A 23,553-nucleotide genomic window follows, 5' to 3' on the forward strand; every position below is an offset into this window, starting at 1 on the left:
CATTAGCTGCGGACTGCACCCTTTGGCAATAAGTGTAGGAAGGCAATGAGAGTCCACTCACACAAATCGATAGTGAATCCCACTATTGAACCACGGCAAATTTGCATCTCAAAAACATAACACGCTTCATCACACACTCAGATGGAGGAGAGGGGGTGGGGGAGTTTAACATTTACAGCCTTTAATGAAGACAGAGACCAATAGTTACAATACAAAAAAAAAAAAAACATGTAGCAGAGCGTCTGCTCTGCTGAAGCTCACCAGGAGTGCCTCACCTCCTCCGGCCAACATATTATCTTCGTCGTCTCGCTCAGGCACAAGAAGTGACCCACTTCTAATTTAATATCCACACTGCTGCTTTGCACTCAAGGTCATGGGCCCCTGATGCCCAGACAGGGTGCTAACACCTGAAAACACAGATTTCTCACCTCTTGTCCTTCTAAAGGCTTTATAGACGATAAAAGTGTGAGGACGGCTGCCCATCTCTGCATGGTTTCAGTGACAATTTTGTCAGGACTCATTACACTTTGTGACCTCGACCATCCGTTATTAAACATTTTGGATAACCAATATTATGCATTATCAATATTTTCACAAAAAAAAGAATCCACAAATGAAATCAGGCTGTATTCTGAATCACAGGGGTTTTAAAAGCACTGATGAAAATCAAAAGTTTCCCTAATCATTAATAATGATATTTAGAAGAAAAATAACATGATGTCTAATAATTGCCACTCATTTTGTTTCCTTATATGATCAGTGGCTTGTGCCAATTTTCAGTACACTTGTTCAGAACCACAGCACTGGACTACTTGGCTGCAGGATGTGCAGGATGGCATGGTATTATGCTGCCTTTTTATGCAATTTTATGTATTTGGCACAACTAGACTGGACTACTCAAGTAGGATAAGGAAAGCCCTGCGGGCAGGTCTGGTTATACTTGCTTTGTATAATTGAAACAATGAGGTTATGCATTACAATCTGCACGTAGCAGAGACTCCTTCACACTGACCAGCAGGTATCTACTGAAGCAATTTAGGTTAAGCGTCTCGCTCAAGGGCACAGCAGCTGTAAGCCCAACCTGAGGCTTGAACCGGCAACCCTGTGATTTTTTATACTATTATCCAATCCACTCTTCCGTGGTGCCTTCTTTCTACTTGATTGTTTCATAGGACAGGATTCTGCCACGTAAAAAATTTAGCTGCTGTATTTCAGAGCTGTATCCAGACCTTTAACAGTAAACTGTCACGCTGGATCCCGTGAAGACCTGAGAACAGTTCCCAGAGCTCCGATTGCAGGCCACACGCCCTCGATTCCCCGCATTTGACGTCTTGCCTATTTCAGTGTACCTGCATCAGTGCTCCGGGTTCCGGTACTGCAGCCCGAAGCGTTGAGTGAAGAGAGACACTGTGTGCGCCCTCAGCCACTCATTTATTAAAACGTAGGCCATTTTAACCATTTTTCTAACCCAGGCTGCAAAGCCACACAACTTTGTTCCATTGTTGACAGTGAAATGTATGCAAGAACATATATATTTCAGATGACACAGCTTGTCACATGCACTTTGTTAACACAGGGAAATAGGTAAGCCCTTGGCCTAGTTGTCACACATAGATCTAACCCATGGTGTGAATTAATAACATTAAAGCCAAATTAACATCTTATAGCTCAGCTTGGCCTTCACGTTTAATCATCGCAAGGTTTCATAAAGTAACCTGTAGTAGTGCCTGCAGAATGTGAATTATCGGCAGCGATCTGCGGTATTTACCATTAAAGGCCGAGCAGCACATTAATATATACCCTGTGCTTAAAGCGCATGCATGTAAAGCAGCTTAAAGCTGAAATCTTTAAGCACGTGCCCATACAGTGGCTTAAAGCTTAAAGAGCATGCACATTCAGTTGTGTTTGGACTGGAAAAGATTTGCATTGCTAAAGTCAGTGCGACACACCTGTTCACTGACTGACGCTTTTCAATATTGAGTGAATGAAAATTATTGTTCTGAATTGAATTAATCCTGATTGCCTAAATTAGTATATTTTAATCAGTTTTTTAAAAGAAGTCGCATTTGCATGTGATATATTTTACTTGAAAAAAGGTATTATAATGTCAGAAAAACATTTTTTTTCTATTTGAATAGTAGCTGATCTCTCATTGCGCTTTGTACCTCAAGTAACTTAAGACCTTTGATCTAAATTTAGCATTTGCCTCTCGCCCTTCAGCCCACGCCCATCAGTCGTAGCGCAGCGGTGGTGTGGGACGGTGCCAATCAGAATCTCTGTCTCGCTGTGCCAGAATTTGCCTGGCAGTCCGAAGGAAAAAAATCTGCATTTCTCTTCCTGAGAGTGTCTTGGGCGCCTGCCCTGACCATCTGGGTTTGGAACAGAAGAAGCAACGACGAAGGGGAGAACAAGGGAGAAGGACTCCACAGTTCTTCACATGCAGTTCTTCTCTGCCAAACGGCGTACCCTCTACTACAATTTTGATTTCACAGGTTCGAAGTCCAAAGAAACCGAAAGAACTGCGTGTTTCTCTCCACAGAGAAAGAGCATCAAACATGTCAGCCCGTGGGCTCTGTGGAACAGATGATGGACATTAAGCCATGACTGAAATCTCACATTATTCACATAAAAGTCTCATTTCTTATGATAACCAGAGAGAGCTGTTTAGTATTTTTTCTCTTTGGACTCTCTTGTCTGATTCTCATGTTTCTTCATATAGTTGCTTCCTCCACCAACCGATGAATATGTGCAACTTGTTCTTTCAACAATAGCTTACAAACAGTTGGATTGAGCAGAGTCTCTGCGGGACGGCACAAAAGCGGGTGCTCAACAGAGGAAGTCATCAAACATGGCCTTGAGCCAGTGGGCCTTTGTAGATGGTTTTGAGACGCCATTGATCCGTGGGCGGAAACGCCATGGGAATACATTATTCATGCACCTTCCCTTAAAGTTCCAAAGCTTTCAGAGGCGCTTCCCTCAAAGTGGAAAGTCATAGAAATGAATGTAAAAAAGTCTGGAGTGACTCTGGAAAGACCCCTGGCCAGACGTGGCATGGGTGCGTTCTGTCAGACAGAGACAGTGAGTGATGGAGGAAGCAATTGGCCAGCATCCTTTCATCTCGCTGTGAGCGGTAATTGCTGAGATAATGCTAAGCGCTTGCTTTCCCGAAGCCACAAGGGCACTTAGCGCACAGCAAAATGCACGAGCATGCTGCAAAGTGTATAGGGTGGTTCGTTAAAGGGGGGGATGTGGTTGATAAGCCATGTCGAGGAGTGGAGAATGTGAGATGCCACTGTACTCAACCAAACCTCACTAAAAATGCAGAACACACTCTCATTAGATATGCGGGGATGTCTTCATCGACTGCCTCAGCCCCAGATGGTGAATGTTCAGCAGTAGCATCACTGGCAAATGTGCACTCTGCAGCTTCCAGCCAAAAGTTGGATGACTCTCTTCAGACATGTGTGGTGGGGAGCTGACATGTGGGAGGGGACAACAGCCTTGAATGAATTAAATAGAGTGTAATTTAGTTTAAAGAGAGTTGAATAAACTGTATATACACTGTACAATTTATCAGATTGTTTACAACACAGTAAAATTAAACCAAACAAAAAAATGCTGTATCATGAGTCATAAATCATATATCAATTTGTACACTCTGACTAACAGAACAATTGCAAAATATATGGCACCATTTGGTATTGCGTGTTATGTGTAAGGCTGCACAATAAATCTAATCGCAATTAGATGTAAGTGCTTGTTATTACATGAATGCAAAATTATGCAATTTATATTATGAGTACATTATATAAATAAATATATTATGAAGCAACAAAATCTTACATTTTAGTTTCTCAAAGTTTACCAACTGAATAAACTGACACTGGCTGGTTAGTCTCACTTCAGTTTGTTAATTCTTATTTCCATGTGCCGGACTGGAGTCGGGAAATGCAGAGTCGAGCTTTAAATCTTGGCCAGATTTGGTTGAACTTGTGTCTGCATACATGAACTTCTGGTCTATAGTACCTATGCTTTACATATGATTTGCTGCTTGTAAATTTGTTTTGCCGATTAGTAATGTTTTGCCGATTGGTAATGTTGTAAATTAGTGTTATTAAAATGTGATTTCTTTTAATGAAATGCTAACATGATGAACAAATCTTGGCCACAGTCATTAGGTAATGCGTTTTAAGGTATTAAACCCACCCATTTTCAAGCACATTTCCTTTCGCTCTTAGTCGATCACTTGTAGCACGTGCATAGAAAGCCGGACTTTTTAAAAGCTGTACAGGTCGGGTGCGATACTCTCGGGCTCGGGCCGAACTCTTGCAGCTCTAAAGCAGGGGAGACTTGCTGCTCCAGAGCCGAAGACTGCAGTACAGAAAACCCCATATATACAACTTATATACTTTGCAGCTGGTGAGCCAAATACACACAGTGTGTTTATTATTGGAGGGGGTTTAATTATTTTAATAGGGTTTTATCCAAATGCCACACCTCAGTTCTTACTCCATTTTTGATTGCCATTCAAAGCCACACCCGTCCCGTCCAACGGCGCTGATCTCTTAAAGGCAGACATCACAACGACAGCCTAGGTGGGAATGGCTATGGAGTCGGACGACAGTGAACAACTGTATTAGCACATAAAATCTCCCACTTGTTATTGCTAGACAAGCAAGTGCCATTTATCATATCAAAATCGCATATCACAATATCGATCTCAGTAATCACAGTATGACTTTTAACCTTTAATCATGCAGCCCTAGTTATGTGTAGACTGCAAATGCAAGAGGATGTTACTTTTTCTGACATATTTTCAGGAAAGGCTTTCTATTTGGTCTGAAACATGTAATAAGATCACTTCCTTGTGGTTCGCCGCCTGCAGCTGAAGGAGCAGAGCTCCTGAAGTGTTTCTTATATTTGGAGCCTGGTGCTCCATCATCATTAGACTCTTGTTTGGTCTTTTTTCACTTTTCTCTCACGTTTTGCTGTCAGTTTCTTTGTGGGTCCTTTCAGGGTCCTGCTGACTCCTGCCCTTTGTGGGGAATAGTGGTGAGTTTACTGACAACCGACATGAACGTTTGACTTTGAATGGTTTGTATCTGTGCTGTTAAAACAAGGAATCCCACTGTCCTCAAAGCTGTAGCTTTGTCACTAAACCCTCTGAAGAACGAACCATCCTCTTTTTATTCACACAGCCCTCGCCACCCTAGACTCTTGGTGAATAACCGAGCCACCCAACTGCCGTCCCCTGTCACTACCCCTCTATCTGTCCCTCCTCTAATCAGCCTCTCTCCTGGTCACTCTGTGACTTCGGGGTTTTATAAGATGGTGCTTAACCAGGCTTGGCTGAAGTGATGGTCACCTTACATTGCAGGTCGCCTCTCGGCTCTCAGAGAACGGCGTTATAAGAGTGTGTTTCCATTTTCTGTGTGTCGCTGGAGCACCAAGGGCAGCGTTCAAGAAGGTTCTGAGCGCTGTAGTCTTTTAGAGCCCGATATATACTGTGAGGTTATGGACCATGAAGGGCTGATCAAAGTCCTTAACTCCAAGATGCATCCAGGGAAAATGAGGTTCTTCAGTGAACTGTGCAACAGAACAAACATATTTTACTGTTGGCCATATTGATCTAGTCCTAAGTGCTGATTGGTTAAACTGACAATTTAAATACACCGATAAAGTTCATCAGACAGGAATCCACTATGAATTTCAGAACAAATAACACAGCAGTTTCATCTAGCGTCCTCCCAACCTGCATCGCCATTCCACATACGTTCTCATCACGCTCACTGGAACACGACTGCTGGCCTTCTGTTGAATTCGATAAGATGCTTCCCCTCCGATGCCCGTCTGGACGACGGCCAGCGTGACAGCAGTGGACCGACTGACGGACCGAAAATCGCCCCCTGGAAGCGGCTGCACCCCCTCCCCGTTCTTTCATCAGCAGCAATGCCCATGGGTCTGTGGATTTCACAGTAATGCTCACTCGCTGATTTATAATTCACAATGCGTTGGCATGCAAGGGTAGGAATTACACATGTTGACAATGGCAGCTCAGCTTGTACGCCCAGAGGTAAAGGTCATCGTTTAGATGCAGTGGCTTTGTTCCCAGCATCGGAGACAATCGGGGCATTAGCATCTCGTGTGCATCCAATCCAATAAGCTAATGCACCCCCTCCGATCACAGCAGCGTTAATCACATGGAGGTAACAGCCTCTGACATCAAAGCTGCGCCGTGGATCAAACCAGGTGGCCAAAACCAGAACCACACCTTTTTCCAAAGATGCACCCATAAAACATTTCCCTTCTGCAACAGTGATATTAAAAGCAGATTAAAATGCGGTCCTACTGTAAGCCTGTGAGGTCTCATGAAAGGTTTCATCTTTCTTCCCTCATTCCTCCTCCATCTTCTTCTACATTAGCATGAACGTAAATATGTTAATTACATGAAGCAACATGGATTCAAATCCAGCCGCTTTTATTGGAACAACGATGCAGTATTTAATTCCCGTGCTTAAACATCACCAGAATTCCATGACTGTTGTCTAATTCTGACAAAGTATGGAACAAGGAAGCCAACGGGAAAGGCCGCCTGATGCGAGATACCCAAGAGGGCCATTGACGGAAGTAATTTGACCCGAGGAGGGAAGATTGTGTCCGGATGAATTTTGGAAGGATGGTGAAGACCCTTGGGAGTGGCATCCCGGTTAAAGTAAACTGCAGCGGGATCGAGGTTATTTTTAGGTGTGGAAAATACTAAAATGTTCTTATATCTGCCACGTGGTTGTTACATAACTGTATAATGATTAACTAGAATTTAAATGAGTCAAATTTGCACATTAACATTGTTCTGTACACATCTATGGTCATATCTATTTTGTGAGACCTTCATGGGAATATATCACCCAATTTGCTTGTTCGATTCCCTATACCGCGCTGCTAAGCAAGACGTGTCAAAAGTGGCCCAGATTCTGCCAGCCATTGCAGCCTTAAAGGAAAACAAATAGCTGAAGTGGTATGGACGGGTCCCACACCTTCAGAGAACAGACACAGCATTTCTGCACATCGGTCAATAAGGAGCTGAGCGCTGAAATGAAAGGGAAGGAGGAACGCAGGGGACCGTGGAGCGGCTGAAGGGGGCACGAACACAAAATGGATGAGCCACTGGTATCAGATACGAAAAGACAAAAGAACGCACACACCCTGCCCCCAAGGTGCTCGTCTGGGAGCGGGTAATTGGGGCCATAGCTTTTTCATATTTAATTAAATCAACAGGCAAGCCGAAAACTCAGCTTGGGGTTTTTAGGCGATACGGGATTCAGGCTGCTCCACACACAGTGAATTACATTCACTCGATAAATTTAAGCTAAAATCCATTTAAGCAAAGCTAGTGTATACCATTTGCGTAAAAAAAAAAAAAGCCACGGTGAGCATATTATTATGTGTAGATAACAGAAGCACAATAGCGTCATCAAAAAAGTGGGGATTGGAAGTTTTTTCATCAGATACTTGGTGTCCTGCACCCATTTCCTGCTAATCTAATTGAATTTGGGGAAATTGCCTCTAAATCTATTTGTTAATCTTTTTCTTAATAGTCTGTTTCCTTTACACAGAATTCCGGCCTTTGAATGAATCACTGAAAGATGTAAAAGAATTAAAAGACGATTTGCATGTAACTTCTCTAGTGACCGGGTGAATCAGGTACAATAAAAACACCCGCCGCGCATGCTCTGAATATGGCAGTATCACCCTGTCTACTATGAAGAAAAATTAAAGATCTCACGTTCACCCTTTATTGCACAATTCGAAGCGTTCTTTTCTCCATCTTCATCTTCTTCACCTTGAAAAGGGAAATTTTTCGACAAGGAATGGCTGCTATTTGGGACTTGATAATAAAGAAACCACACCTGCTTACATGACCAGAGAGAATCTTTCCATGGGCAGAAAGAAAAGCAGAGGTTCACGTTCACCCGCCTCGCTCTTAAAACACTTGGAACAATGTCTTCTCCATTTGGTTCTCAAGGAGACATGACAACTGCTGGCTTGCAATACAGCACGTTCACACACTCACACACACATATGCACTCGGGTCAGCGAGATAATACGAAGTTGACTGTGCTCGTGTTGGCAGGAGCAGGCCCATCGTTCAGAGAGGTCACACTCCAGAAGTGGCACGGGTATGAGGGTCACTGTCAGCACACATCGTCTCTGATCTATTGTCCTTCTGCTGGCCCAGCACACTTTTCCCCCCGACAGGACCGGCTCTGACCCACACCCACACCAGACGCCAACGCCTTTACATAATAAGATGTTTTTTCTTTTTACGTGTGAGATTCTCATGCACAGGAAAGAGAAATTCAGGAGATTATATCACCGTCACTAGTGGTTCCTGTCCCCCTCAGCGAATCGTGCTCTCGAAAATCCCTTTATAGCCCTGCCAGAAGGGCCAGGTGCTATATCAGCCTGCAGACCTCCTGAGTGGGTGGCGCTCCACATACAGAAGACACAGAACGTCCAGGATTTGCAGGCCGAACTGGCTTTTTCGACCTGATCTGAGCCGGATAGCCTGTTGTTGGATACATGTGATCAGAAGGTTGCCGAATCCCGCACCGTCATGGCTGCCCATGAGCAGGTTTTCTGAAAACTTTACAGGCAACAATACAAATTCCTAAATTCCTTCAGAGCCAGAGAGGCTTCTCCGAAATTGGTTTGTTAAAGGCCGCAGATGTGGTGGGGCGTAATCATGATTTTTAATTATTTCACAAACGCGAAGAGGGCCAGGCAACCATCTCTCCGTCGGGCTACGGCTCACCCAGCTCTGCCTTCCAGCTGGCCGTCTGCACGCTGCAGATGTGTGACATATGAGCGCGTAAAACAAACACAACCACTTACTGGCCCGGCCCCCGACAGAAACGCTACAACGCCGAGCGCTAACTGCTTAAGCCCCGAACGAATGTGCGCCGCATCGTCCGTCTGTTAAATACGGACCTCGGGGATTCAATAAACAGGAAACGCAAGATGGCAGATGGGGCCAGGGTCCAAATGAGATTTTTCTGGATAGAGGGAAGCTGGGCAACAGTCCGTAAGTGGGCAGCACCAACAAGGCTTCACCCTGATGTGCTGTAACAATGTGATCGCAGAGTAATTGTTTCCTGGTCCTGACAATGCCGTCAGCGGAACATGGAGATATTCAGACAAAGGTCAACGTGTGAGAGAGAGACAAAAGATAACGAGAAAAGAGAGAAGGAAAGAATGTTGTGGGAGAAGAGAGTGCATTGATTTTTTTCCCTTTCCTTAATGGACTTGCTATAAATATATTCTGAAGCTCTGGCCAGATCTTTCCTTTCATATAGTAACTGCTAAGACCTGCGGGGAAAAAAACATGTAGTTTCCCCCAACACGTCGACCCGAGAACCTTGGAGCACATGGAAATGTAAGGACATTTTTAATATTAAACACTGACTGTGTGTACTCATCTTAAATCAAATAACCACTCATTTCAATGAAAAAAACAAAAGAAAATGTAATTTCACCATGTAATTTGTTCAGTACTGTTCGTATTGAGTAATTGCATGAACATTAATTGTTTAAAACAAGTGCCGTGCATTTGATAAATGCTTTATTAATTTGACTTTTGTCCTTCATGGGTCTTATTGTTTCATAGTTAAAAAAGATTTATAAAACCGAGAATATGAGTGTAAATTTATAGAGATATCAAATTGCCCAATGGTATTATGTAGCTAATTCCTGGTGCTTCTTATTATAAGCTATTATCATCTGACCTTCTGGACATTACTTTTTTCCTTTTGAAAAGGAACAGAAAAGTATTTTATTGGCACTTTATTAGTATCTGAATGCAGGAGAAAGTGTTCGATATTTTAGCAAAGTCTTAAGTTTATAAATCCCTTCACATGTGTTCTTTTTAAGAGCACTTACTTTTTAAGTTCACTTAAGTGAACAGAGATGACTAGCTTTTCTTCAGGAACGAAAATAAATAAATGATATATATCTTTTCAGCCGTGTGATGCATTTCTGTTCCACTTGAGGAAAGGTTGATTTCAACATCGACATCCTGCCAGTGAGTTTGACTGTGTGGTGATAGTACGTGTAGGGGGAGATTTATCAAGACTCTGCAGCCACGGTGCCAGACTCTGGTGAGTTCAAGTGCACGTCTAACTTTGCACTTATCCACAGCAGACACGCCAATGAGTTTCACACATTTCCCTTGACGTTAGCCTCATGTGAGGAAACGTGGAAATGGAAATGTTGTATCAGCATGCTGCAATTTATCAAAGTCTGTGTCACACAAGCAGTACCATCAATATAAAGCGAAAAACAAAGCAAGAGAGAGGGAGTGATATGCAATAGATCAGGTACATCATGCTTCTTTATTCCTCTTTAGGGTTTCCACACTTCTGCATGCACCACCAATCCGATTCTGTAGGCAATGGTAGCCAACAATATATTTTGACCCTGATGGAGGACATCTGGATTTCTTTTCATCAAAATCATTAAAGTCATATTGATTGATGCAGCAGGACCTGTGTTACCTGCTCCTAGCTATATATGCAGTTTGGTTCAACACAAAGTCAGCATAAAGGCTGCCAGGGTATTTATTGAACAACAGGTAAATTGTACTTGCCAACCAGTGAACAAAATATCAGTAGCCATTCACTCATTATATGCTAATCAAATCAGACATGGAAAAAGTATAAATCAAAGGCCTGCCCCTGTAGCAAGGCAAAATAAGAAAAATCTTCTAGGAACAATGAACGTGACCATAAGTGTTCTGAAGGTTATTGTTTCATGGCAAAAATCAATGCATGTAAGGTGAGAAAGAACACACCGACATAGTAAAATTTCAAATAAGGTACATATTCTCATGCACTGTGTCCAGTGTTTAAAATGTCAAATATGATCAATACGCTAAAAATAGTCTTTCACTTGTCAATAGTGTTGTAAGAGGCTGAAAAGTAATACGTTATATTGCAATGTAAAGTGCACTTCAATGGTATGAAGGGAATTGTCTCTACATTAAGCTGGATGTTTGCAAGTGACCACAAGCTAAAGTACCAGCAGAAAACAAGAGGATGCAAATGAATCAACTGTGGTATCAGGAATGACACAACGATTGCTGGGGACACCAAAATAAACACAGAGAGGAACTAAAGGTTTACCGTGTACGATGGAAGTACTTCCATAGTATATAACGTCCTCAACTGAGCAGCCACGGTCACCAACCTAGGCCAAGGAAGAAGAAGAGAATAGGTTAACACGCCCATCTGAGAAAATGCTATATTCTGTGTAATGACAGAGCTGGGCAAATTTACATAAAACTATTGGTATTTTTTTTTATTTTCAGGATTTTTTTTTTATTCTGCTCGCATTCTAAAAGAAAAATGTCTTATCAAAAATTGAACCGTGATGTTTTTGTTTCCCTGATCAATAAAAAAGATCTTGGCTCTCTGCCTATTTGCTGTCAGAGACTTCTAGGATCCTCGAATACTCGCTAGGGGAAAAACACAAGTAACAATTACAGTCTGCCGAGAAGCCTTCTGGACATCATGGATGACACCTCGGAAGCAGAAGTGATAGTGTAAGGGTGGTGGTGTTATTAATATCCCTGTATCTGAAAAGCAAGTAACTGATGACCCCTGTCTAACGTTGACACACGTCTCAAATGATATTGTGTGCACTACAGGTAAATATGCTGCAGTACAACTGAGAGCCACATTCATCTGGATACGCTTTCTTGATTATGTCTCCCATTCATCAGGCACCACTAAAAAAAAAAAAAAAAAAAAGTTTTATAACTATAATGAAGCCTCTGAGAAGAATGTCCCTTTTAAATGGCTGAAATTAAACTGCATAATTTATTGGACAGTAACATTTTTATTCTTACTGATTTCTAGAAGGAAATCATTTGCATTGCGCCATCTATTGCTGTAAGACAGTGAAAAGCTGTAGTGACCTCTTCTACATTGTGCACACCAATGATGGGAGAGAGAAGAAAATAAATCACAACGTGAGGACAAAGGAGATCAAAGTAGGTCAATGGGTCTGGCCAGCGAGCCAGGTAGATCCGTTGTGAACATTGGGCCACCAGCCTTGTCACACTCCAGGAGGAGCTACTGGGTCATGTAGGACAGTCACCCTACTGGAATACTGAGTTCATGAGCCCTGTCCACCTAAATGTTGTATTTTATATCTCAGTAATAAAAAGAGGTGAATATAACAGGCAGTAATGTTAGCAGAACGCACCTGTATATGGAATCTATGCAACTTTCTCCATAAAGGCAGAATCACAGACCCCACAACCTGTTCTGAGCTACGCCTTGACACAGACTCTCTTATATACATAAGCAGAGTTGGTCTAATTTTACTACAGCTTGCATCGAGAATGCGAGCATTTCCTGTGCCGTGACACATCTAGAGAATGGCACAAACGTATGCTGTTCCGTGCTGTCATTGCGACCTCACAGACAACTGGTGGCGGACAGACACTTAACTGCTCACTATAATTCTAGCTCAGGCTTATGGGCAAGGATGTTTATTTGGGTTACTAGCGAGGAGAGGCAATTGAACGAGCTAATACACTCAAGGGAAGGAGTGACGTTGGGTGTGACGTTAATTCATTGCAGTTTTTGCTTTGAGAGGAGTCAGGCAGAAGGCTTTCTGCTGGGTACATGTTCACTGCGCAGCATAAACAGTTACAAGCCGGCGCCCAGTGTAAGCCTCAAGTAACAGTTATGGTAACTGTTTAATTACAGTACAGAGGCAGATGCTGTAATGTGCTATATGGGATTTTTAAGAATTTAATGTAGTCTTGTTCACGTCAAGCAGCATAAAGAAAACATAAAGATTACTTAATCGTAGTCTGTGAATTTGTAAAGGTACTCTGTTGCACTGCATGGAACTTGTGCAACAATATTTTATTACATGATTCATACATATTCTTCCCCATTGAGAAACTGCATATGAATCATACACGTGTGACTGAGCCAAAAATGCCAAGATCAGTTGTGTTATGGATCACGTAATAAAACAGCGTAAACATGTGTTACTTCTGGACATTCTGCGTCTGGTAAGTATAACCCATCAGGCTCTAAACGCCAGGCTCAGTACGAGTTGTTCCTTTTATTACTGTGTTTTAAGAGTTGACAAGCCTCTGCGTACCCTGAACACGCCATCTTTCACACATTCTTATGCAGGTGGTGACATATTTTATAATTTACATTGCTGGGCTGCTACATGTTCTGTGAGGTGAGAGGTGCACAATTACTATTTTCATAATGTCAGTGGAGTGCGCAATTACACGGTTAAAATCACATGCATTTAGAGCTAATACTGATTTCTCCTCACAGATTAAACAGATGGGACAGAAAAAAAAAAAAAAAAACTAAAGGTGAAATGCACACCTAGCAACTGGCCTCAGGTCAGGTTCTTCCCCCAGGGAATCGCTGCCTTTTGTCTCTCCGTATTGTTGTACATGCAAACACACCTGCCTCTTTCCGGTTACGTCCTGAGCAGCCGGCTCCTGTGTACTGAGCATTTTAATCTCCCTTTTCCTGTCCACATCTGCTCATTTAAATTGCAGATGCTCCTGGCCAGTTCTGTAGCCTGAGCTACAGCATGCTGCTGTGACTGCGGAGCACATAGCTTGTGTCACAGGTATGCGAATTCATAACTGCACCCCCCAAGGAATGTCATATGCCCAACAAATAAAGTAAAACGTTTCATAAAGGGAGCATCATAATAGACGAAGGCAGGGGATGACGAACCCCCTTCTTCCATTTAATCAATTAAAGGCTGTTTTTTTTTTTTTTATCTCAGAAAAGGTACTTACACGCATTGTCTCAGCGCATATCTCTGAAACGTTTATTTTTTTGTTAAATTACAGCTCTTTGATGTAGATCAAAGTGGGTTTCAGTAAATTATGTATGATGCCGAGGAGTAGGCGGCTGATGCTCCGACTGCAAATTATTGTTGTGAATTCGGGACAAAAATACATACAAGTCACTTGCTTGAATCGTATGGTGGCGGCAGTGTACCCAGGACTGGAAAAACCAACGACGATTTGTCCGTTTTAATAAAAAATAATGAAATAACGGTCAACAACCTCAGTGCCAAGTTCCCCGGTGAATCCGGAGACCCACTTCACACAATGTCTAGTGGAGGAATATCTGACCTTGGTCTCCTCTATTCACTATTTGTAGCCAGCGCCTGAGATGATTCATCAGCCCAGCTACGGCAAACACTCAATAAAACATCAAAAGCCCAGAACACACAGCCACCCCCCCCCCCGCAGACAGAACCTGTTTATTCCAGAGGCCGTGGATCTGGCCAGAGAGGGGCTAACCGCCCCACGCACAGACCCCGTTTAAAATGCCATGCCGAGAACCATGCGCTGACAAACCAGACGAAAGGATAAAACGGTCATGACCGTTACGTAGGACCGTTTATCAGGCTGCCTCCGTCTTGCTGGATGAGGACTTTCATTATGTTCCTATCTGCAGGCAAAGTCACCTGGTGGTCGGCACCATCGGCATGTGGTGTGAACGGCAGGGCCGATCCTTTTGACAGAGGCCCTTATTTATTATTCAATTAATTTCAATATTTCAGCAGAGACAGGATGTGCATGCGCTCATAAATATTTCAGCCCTGCCGTACAAAAGGGAGTACTTGTCCACTATTGAGCCGAGGCTGCGGACTCCCTCGCCAATCACGCAGCAGCCCCTGAAAAGTGTTCTGATTAAAAATAAAAAATGTAAAAAAAAAAACCCTCTTCATCTCTGCTGCGACTGCTGCCAGCAGCTGCAGAGCTACGGAAGTGGGGTGCAGCGGGGAAGGCGGGTGGGGAACTGGAGGCAAAAGTAATTATGGCGACTGTGTACGGCACCGGTGCTCGAAATGAGAACAATCAGTCGACTGTCTATTCATATGAGAGCGGCGGGTCTTCTTCAGCACGGAGAGAAATGGCTGCTGTGGGGTTAACTCTTTCTAGTTACAGCTTGCTGTAACACACACACACACACACACACACACAGGCACAGACATGCACACAGAAAAAAAAAAACCTTCTGTCTAACTCATTCTCCACACCTTGCCGAATCGTACACTAATCGGAAGATAACTATTCAAACGCATGAGAAATAAATACATAAGATCCCCGTCTCCGCAATGTGGAGAGCGTCAAATGAAAAACTTTTCATCTGAGGACGAAGATTAAAAAAAAAAAAACAAAAAAAAAAACACCTCTGATCTGAGGTGGTGCATGAGCCCTGCCCAACTCCATCACAACCAACCGACACAGGGCAGGACATCCCATCCTTACCTTGAAATGCCATTTCTTATCCTATAGTCTGTGCGATTTGGACCGTTCTGCCCAATCACTGATGCCGGAGCTTTGCAGGAGGAAAGAGAGCCTCGATCTTTTAGTATTATTCTTCTTTTTCTTTTCATCCAACTCTCCCTCCCTCCTCTTTTACTCTGAGCAAGGTTAGAACGTCCTTCACCGCCGCGAGATGCTGTTAACGACCCCCGCTCTCCTGGAAACGTATCCCCTTGATGTCTCCGTATTCCAGCCGGTTGAGAGGAGAGGATGCGGTGAGGTCCTTCCCCCCGCGCCGGCAGCGAGGAAGTGAGGCGGCCCTCTCCGCTACTGGCTGCTCAGAGACGGCGCCTTCCCACCTCGAAGAATCCAGCCGCGCGCGCCGCACGCCGTCCGTGGTCGGAGCGCTCTCCCACGGCCAAAAACTTTGGGGCGTGCGAGGCAATCACATCCTGCGCGCATCGTGCAAGTATCCTCCTCCTCCTCCCTGGGAATTTTTTATTTTTTTTTCCCCTCTTTCTTTTGCCCAGTGCTCCTTAGAATGAATCTTCCTCCCTGCTTCAGCTCAGGGAGTCACACATCAGATACAGTAAGTCAGTGGACTGAGCCGCTATCTCTCTCTCTCTCTCTCTCTCTCTCCCCGTGTCTCACATCCGCACTCCGGTCCTTACCCCTCCCTCGTGTAGTTCCTCCCACTCTCTCTCCATCCCTCCCTGCCTCCCCTTTCCCTCTCTCCCTCTGTCTCTCCGCTCCAGATTCGGAGAATTTCTGCACTGGTATTCACTGGCGTGGCGGAGATAATGATCCCCCCCCCCCATGCCTTTTAGGTACCTTGGGGACACAAATAACAATGTGACAAATACGCAGAAGACAAAAAAAAAGGATGGGTGGGACCTTTACCTTCAGTGGTGGGTGTGTCTGCATCTCCTGTGTAAACCCCTGAACGTCCCTGTGAGGAAACCCCTGCATTCCAGGGGCAACTCCGCTGGTGAAGCGTGCAAAGTGTCAGGGTAGATTGAAGACGAGGACGGAAATAGAAGCTGCGGATCTGCCCGCCCCACCCGAGCGAGGACAATGCAAATGGGTTGGCAGCCGTGGCGTCTTATAAGTGCCGACATAAACAGGACCGCCAGCGGTCCCATTATCACCCAGCACACATATGCGCGTACGTGAGAAAACGATATGAAAATGAGCCATCACATACATTTGCGGGAGGAGCCTCGTGTGCGCTGGACCCCGTCCCACTTTTGGTCTGAGTGTGAAGCTCTGCCGATGGCTGATCGAGGACGCATTACAGTTGGTGACCGAGCCCACTGGGGTCCGAGGACCTGACACTCTAGTGGTGCAGATGCATAACTGTTTGCTGCCATGTGGGCGTGCTGGTAAACACACAGTCGCATTCAGTAGTGTTGAGCGCCACTTCCTCACATATATACACAGAATCAACAGGCACGATTTTAGATACTCAGTTGTAGGTTCATCAGTGTCGCAGATTTCATGTTTCAACTGAGTTTTCTGGTTAGAAGCAATGCGATGAAACAGGCAAGTGTGAGACAAAGTGAGGTTTTGGTTTAGAATAAAGCATTACTATGGATGAGCTGCACAGAAACATAACTTGAGACAAAGACTGAGTGGATGATACCACTAGCCCGCAGCAGGGGTCTCAGTTACCATCGGATAACACTGGAACATCAATGGCTGGAAACGTAGGATGTGTTGGAACGGAAAAATCTCAGTGGAATTCGAAACATGCTCATCTTGTGGCAAAAGCTGCCCCAGTCTTACAGCACAAAGGAACTGTCCCGGGTCCTGAAAGGGGCACTCTGTCTGCCAGAATTTAGACTGAATTGAGCGCCTAGCTTGTAAAAGCACGTCACGTGACTTGTGATCTTAGGTCGGATAAGATTTTCTCTCGAATGGCTGATGAAATGAAAAATGTTATCCATCAGCATCTCCACAACCTGCAACATTGTGAGCATGGGAAAAAAAACACTCCTTGGATTAACCATGTTATCTTATGAGTAGGGTATGTCTGTGATGAAGCTGATTGGGCCACCAGTGGGCCACAGGTAGGTCCAGTTCAGCATTTCGAAGGTTGTCATCACCTTTAGGTGCTCAGTAAGTGGGAAGGTATGTGTTCAAGGATATGACTGGGATGCTGGTTCTTTTTGCAGTGGATGGCAAATGGCCTCCTCCAAATTCCATAGCAAGGCTGCCATCACCACAGAAGGGGGCAGCAAAAAACTGAACCCAGCCATAATGAGAATTGTTACTTTGTTACATCCAGTGGCAACAACTAGGCATTTCTTGATTCAGTAAAAGTCACCCAGGACTCTCTGGAGCAAATATGTGTGATATAGAGCATATATAGAGATATATAATAATTTTCACTGTGATGATATGCAATGTCATATTGTGTATGCAATCTTGCTCATGTGGTGTAAAAGACAAATAATATCACCACTGAAAAAAGTTTTAGTTATCTTTGGGTCTTGCATGTCACTTTTAGTTATTTTAGCATCATTAATGCATTGTGAATTCTACAGAACTGTGACATTATTGCGATGTTTCATTATCATGAAAGGATCATAATTCAATTTCAGTGAAAATCAATACAATTTAACAGAGTTCTTCCTCTTGTTTGCAATTAATTGTTTATCATGAAAAAGAGAAAACTTTTATCTTTAAATCAAAATGTCCTTGTCTCGCATTGTGAAGAATACATTATACATTAAATGTAAGAAGCTGAACTAAATGCTGATTAAAAATTCAAAAGCATGAAACTTTACAGAAGGTTTAAACTGATAAGACATTAAACTGTAAAAAGTTGCAAAATAAAATGATTAATATGAATTCAATTAAGATAGCAATTTATTGAAAGATCCATTCGTATTGAGCTATTCTGCAGGCTCAATGCAAGAAGATTCCCTCAAAATGTTGTCCTATGATATCAGACAGATAACAGTGTTAATGCTAGACCAATAAAAAAATTACACAAAGACCATAAATGACCATTATGTCCTGAGGTTTACAACATCACAAATTAAGGCATCGATTCGAGTAGGCACCGTTCGGATTGCTGCTAAAAACAAGAGTGAGCATAATTGAATTCTGCTGCTGATAATTTGGTATTGGAGTCCAAGTTAAAGGTATAGCATTGACAACATGAGTCGTGAGCGAAGAGAGCAGTGCTTGCGCCACACTGGTCCACACCTTATGCGGTGCAGCTTGCAGATAAGCCTGGCTAAGCCCCCTGGCACGCAGACCGGCACGGGCCAGAATGAATCTCATTTTCCAGGTGCTCTCGTTTTCCAGCAACCTTGCAGCCGTCCAAACCAATCAGCAGGATGGGAGAGGACCAGTCATCTCTGGTATCTACTGAAAGCAATATGGGTATTACGGCTGAGAACACTTCATCATTTTGTATCCTCTGAGGATTACCCCGATCACAACACAGGCATTCAGCACTAAATACGGCTATTGATGAGAAAAAAAAAATTAGGAATGACTAATTGAAATGTTCTCGGATATGTAGCATGCTCATATTGCCAAAAATGTAGCATGCTCATATTGCCAATATTTGTTAGCAAAAGTTACCTTTTTGTGATTAATTTTTATAATAACATGTCAAATTTGAACCTGTATCAATTTTAAATTATGCTTAATCTATAAATACATTTTACACACTGGAGGACCTTTCTTTTGTTTTGCTTGCAAAACTGAACGGACAGTGAGCCAAAGACGCAACGTAAAGCAGAAGATTGAGCAAGATAGCACTAATTTATGTACAAGTTCAAGCATCAAAGCATCATAAAAAAGGTTATTAATACTTCCCTCAATGCATTCAGTATGATTATGACTGCCACCAAATATTCCTTAACTTTCATGACAGGGGACATAGTAAATGGAGACGCAAGTGTTAAAACAAAACACAAATCAGGTTTGATGCCTCTAAAATCAAACATAACAAGGCAAATAAAATATGTGTCAAGAGACATTTCCACAGAGTCCAGAATAATATCAGTGATCTCAGGAGAGTCCTCATATTCATGTAGTGGTGCAGGGCAGAGGTGTGAACCTTCACTGGTCTCACGATTCGATTCGATTACGATTATCAGTGCCTCGATATTGATGCATCGTGATGCATCCCAGACATTTTCTACATGGTCACATGATGTTAAGGGCTCGTACACCTGTGTGAACGCTCTGATTTGCTCCAGAGCAGAAAAACTTGTTACGTCCGCACTCACCTTGTAACAGTTGTATATACTGGTAGTTCTCCTTTAAATGCACACGGTACTATGGTGTGTTAAACGCCTGCCCAGGTCCTGATGCAGATCAACATCTCCACCAAGCAGAGGAACTGAGCAGACTGGTCCAAGCTCTGTGGTCCTTGTCCCTGTGGTCCTTGTATTATTTCATTTTGTATTACATAAAAGCAGCAATATTTGGTCCAAATTATTCTGACACCTTAGTTCCAAATAGTATTCATTACGGAATTAATTTTTTTTTAATTCAACTGAATGCTCACTACACGAAAAATATGCGTGTTTTTGTAAATCCCGGTAAGATGATATTGTTGTGTTGTAGATCTCTGAACACTCAGAGAAAGATCAGCTTTTCCTCCATTCCCACTTCGTGTGTCTGTTTCGAAGTGGCGGAAAGAAGACTCTCCCGCTTGGATTCTATTGGTCGCCCGCAAAAATACATCATGGTCGCCACGCCACGCAGCATAAAACTCCAACACGGAACGGCACTGTATTCTGTAGAACAGGCCGCCACAGTCACTACCTGCACTACTTTTTAATGAGATTCACCAACAGAAAATCACCAAGCAACATCATTATGATAATCGATTATGCTCTGCACTGCATCGATGCAATATCGTCCACGTCAGCATCGCGATGCATCGATTATACGATTAATTTCAACACCTACAGGGGACCGATCAGGGCTGACAGGTGCAGGTGGTGGTTGGATATTTGGAGCTGAGTAAGGAGACAAGTGAGCATGGGGCAGACGGGCGGAGGGCATGACCGAAGAGTGGATATAATGCATTTTCGTCCCGTACATTTCTGAACACTGCTCAACACCTTCAACACACTGGGGGACATTTCTTTCAAGCTGACTGAGAAACTGGATGGTTAGTGAATGGAAATAAATGTTGGAGTTAGTCCAAGGTAAGTCAACTGCAAGGTAAGTCAGCTGTTCATTCATTAGTTCAAGGCTTACATCTAACTCCAGCATTACATCTTCCCTTTTGGTTTATTTTGAGTCACTATATGCAAAAATGAGCTAAAAAACCTTAAAAGATTAGTTAACACAGCCCTGCTCAGAATGACTGGTTTGGGTGTAAGATAATGAGCCACCCATGAGATGTACCAGTGTGTGGCTGGCTCCAAGCTCTCCAGTATTGCCCAATACTCTCAAGCTCTCAAGTTTACTGCCCAATTTAAACAGATAAAAAATGTTATATTGAGTCAGTTAAATAACTGAGCAAAAAAATTGTTTGAGCAATAAACATAACATATGATACACACACATATATGATATAATTTATAGAATTTTAATAATGTATAGAACTTTAATAATGTATAAATTATATCATATGTGTGTGTGGTAAATTTAGGCTGCCAGTTTGAGGATCAGGTTTTAGTAACTAAAGAGTAAGATTAAGTAATGGATATACTTTATATATAAATTGTATCTAATGTTTACAGCCACTCCTAAAAGGTCCCCGTGTTAAGATTTATATATCATTTTTGCTTTAATATAGGTCTTAGTGGTCCCCTAATACTGTACCTAAAATCTCTTTCCATTCTGCCTTGATGCAGAATTACAGCCACTTTTTGCCAGTCACACAATAGAATTTTCCCAGGGCAACACCATTTTGTAGCTTTAAATGCTGATGAGGAGGAGACAGGTGAGACAAGGAGAAGTAGAAATGAGTGTCTTGCATGATGGAACTAAAAAATACATTTGTGCAATTTTTTTCTTTACGTTTAATCACCAATCGACTGCAATACGGTGCATGTTTGCAAGCCATGATGGTGGAGTTCCCTTTTTTATGGGATGTGTAAAAAGAGTGAGAGAACCGAGCAAAAACTCTCTCTCTCTACACACAAAAGCACTGTATTCAAACCACTCCAACTTGATGTTACCTGGCAGAAAGAGGCATGGCAGAATAGAGGTAAAAAAATGAACAGTTTCTAATTTATTAACACCGGTAAATTATTATTGCAGTTACATGTGAATATTGTATGTAAAAAAGGTACCAATGTTACAGAGAAAACAAAAATGAGAAGAAAGGGTAAAGGGAGAGAGAGAGAGAGAGAGAGAGAGAGAGAGAAAGCCATGAGAAAAAAATGAGAGGATAGAGCAGACTCGAAAACCGGAAAATCTGGTGCCTCCCGTCTGGGGAAGACAAAGGGGGAAGACACGTTTGGCTCGGGGGAGGACCGGCAAATGTTGCAATGTCATCCGACAAAAGACAAAACGGATGTGTTGTATCTTCATGCACAACAAAGGCACAGGAATGTCATGGCTCCGCGACATCTCTTCTTGCAGACAGCCGCTATGCAAAACAAAGCGTCTGACGTCCCATCTTACAGACGGGTGGGAAATTGTCTGGGTGGACAAAGCATAAGAAACGAGTGGAAACCTGTCCCCTTGTGACGACATAAGGAGACAAATTCCAGATCCAACCATCTAAGCTGTTGCTCTCTGAACGGTGAAGCAGAATGGCCAAAGTACTCTTTATACATATCACTGTTTCTAGTTACTGCAGGACCATAGACAGGGTCTGGGAATTCATATTAATGTTAAATAACATCACAAAGTGAAAATGTCATAATAAGAGACCTTTAACCATATCATCTACAATGATCCCTTTTAAAATCCATTTACCCATTTAAGTTCTGATGCTAACATCTGAGATTTTTTTGTCACCATTTGACAGTTGGTTTGTACATTTTTCATTCCTTAAAACCTTTTCTTAAAATGTTTCCTGATGTTCTTTTGTGTTCACCATTACATGGTCATTGCATGGTCACCTCACTTCTTGCACTGTTGTGGCATTTCTTGTAATACAGTAAATGCCATGAGACAAAGCAGCCTCCTGAAAGTTGATTAAGTTCTTGTTTGACACTTTTGCCCCAAGGTGCATGTAATGACTTGTCTCTAGCCCATTGATCAACAGTGGAACTGGTACTGAGACATGTTTGAGCATATCTAATTAGAGTAATATGCCTCATTAAGTTTAATTAAAGCTAAAGTACAGACAGACTGCTCAAATTAAGTGTGAGAAGACATGGTAACTCCTACAAAAGTTTCTTCTCATCCTAAATATGTTTTTCAGGAAATGCAAAACAGGTTGCTTTATCTACAACAAACATGTCAAGCGCAGCCAATATAAATGCATAAAATAAGATCACAATTTGTCATTCGACTAAGGATCATTATTTTGGCTTGGAAAGTCTTCTTTACAAATGTCTTTGTTTTTAAAGGAAAACAATTATTGAAAATTAAAACGAAAATGATTAAATTCTGCGTACATGTACAGAAGAACAGCAGTAATTAGTCTTCTGTTCCAATGAATGCTGTGTTCATTATAAGTCTGTAACTTTAAATGGTTACGTGCTCATTAGAATTACCTTAACCAACTGATCTGTAATCTGCTATGGTCTAAAAAGATGTAATTACTGCAAGCTGAGAATTTTAACAAAAAGAAACTTTTAAAATATTGCCACATTCCAACACACTGCTCCCCGGGGCGCCTGTCATGACTGTCTACTGCTCACCAAGGGTGATGGTTAAAAGCAGAGGACACATTTCGTTGTGTGCTGTGTTTCACAATGGCAATCCCTTCACTTTCACAAAATTAATTATATAACTCAGGACAAAAGGGATGAGAAAATGAACAAAGACACATTAAATGTAACAGTTGGCTTAAAGTTATCTGGCATTTTAGCTTCAACACTAGTTAATGGATAATATCAAAGCCTTCAGATTTGGCCAAAATACTAGCAGCAATTGTATAATGTCTGAGGAGGTGGTGATAATTAGTGATGTGGTAACAATGTATAAAAAGTTAATTAACTAATTTAGATGATTTGCAATTTTGATGGTTTTAAAGTCAAATGGTGATAATATCTGAACAGATTCAAAATGAACAATGTGTCTTTTGCCAATACTACATTATGCCCATTGTTACTTAAAACAAT

At 42.4% G+C, this 23,553-nt stretch overlaps 1 long non-coding RNA gene across 1 annotated transcript in view; it reads right to left on the reverse strand.

The window, feature by feature from the left end:
• The window catches only part of LOC114768452 (uncharacterized), a 38,307-nt gene extending 22,396 nt beyond the window's left edge, over nt 1–15,911 (reverse strand). The window contains exons 1-2 of the long non-coding RNA XR_003743059.1: nt 15,335–15,911; nt 11,178–11,241 (exon numbers count right to left, since the gene is read on the reverse strand). This is a non-coding gene — a long non-coding RNA (uncharacterized LOC114768452). The remainder of the gene's footprint in view (nt 1–11,177; nt 11,242–15,334) is intronic.
• Between the last annotated feature and the right edge of the window lie 7,642 nt (nt 15,912–23,553).

Source organism: Denticeps clupeoides, chromosome 18 (genome assembly GCF_900700375.1).
Source record: "Denticeps clupeoides chromosome 18, fDenClu1.1, whole genome shotgun sequence".
NCBI lineage: Eukaryota > Metazoa > Chordata > Actinopteri > Clupeiformes > Denticipitidae > Denticeps > Denticeps clupeoides.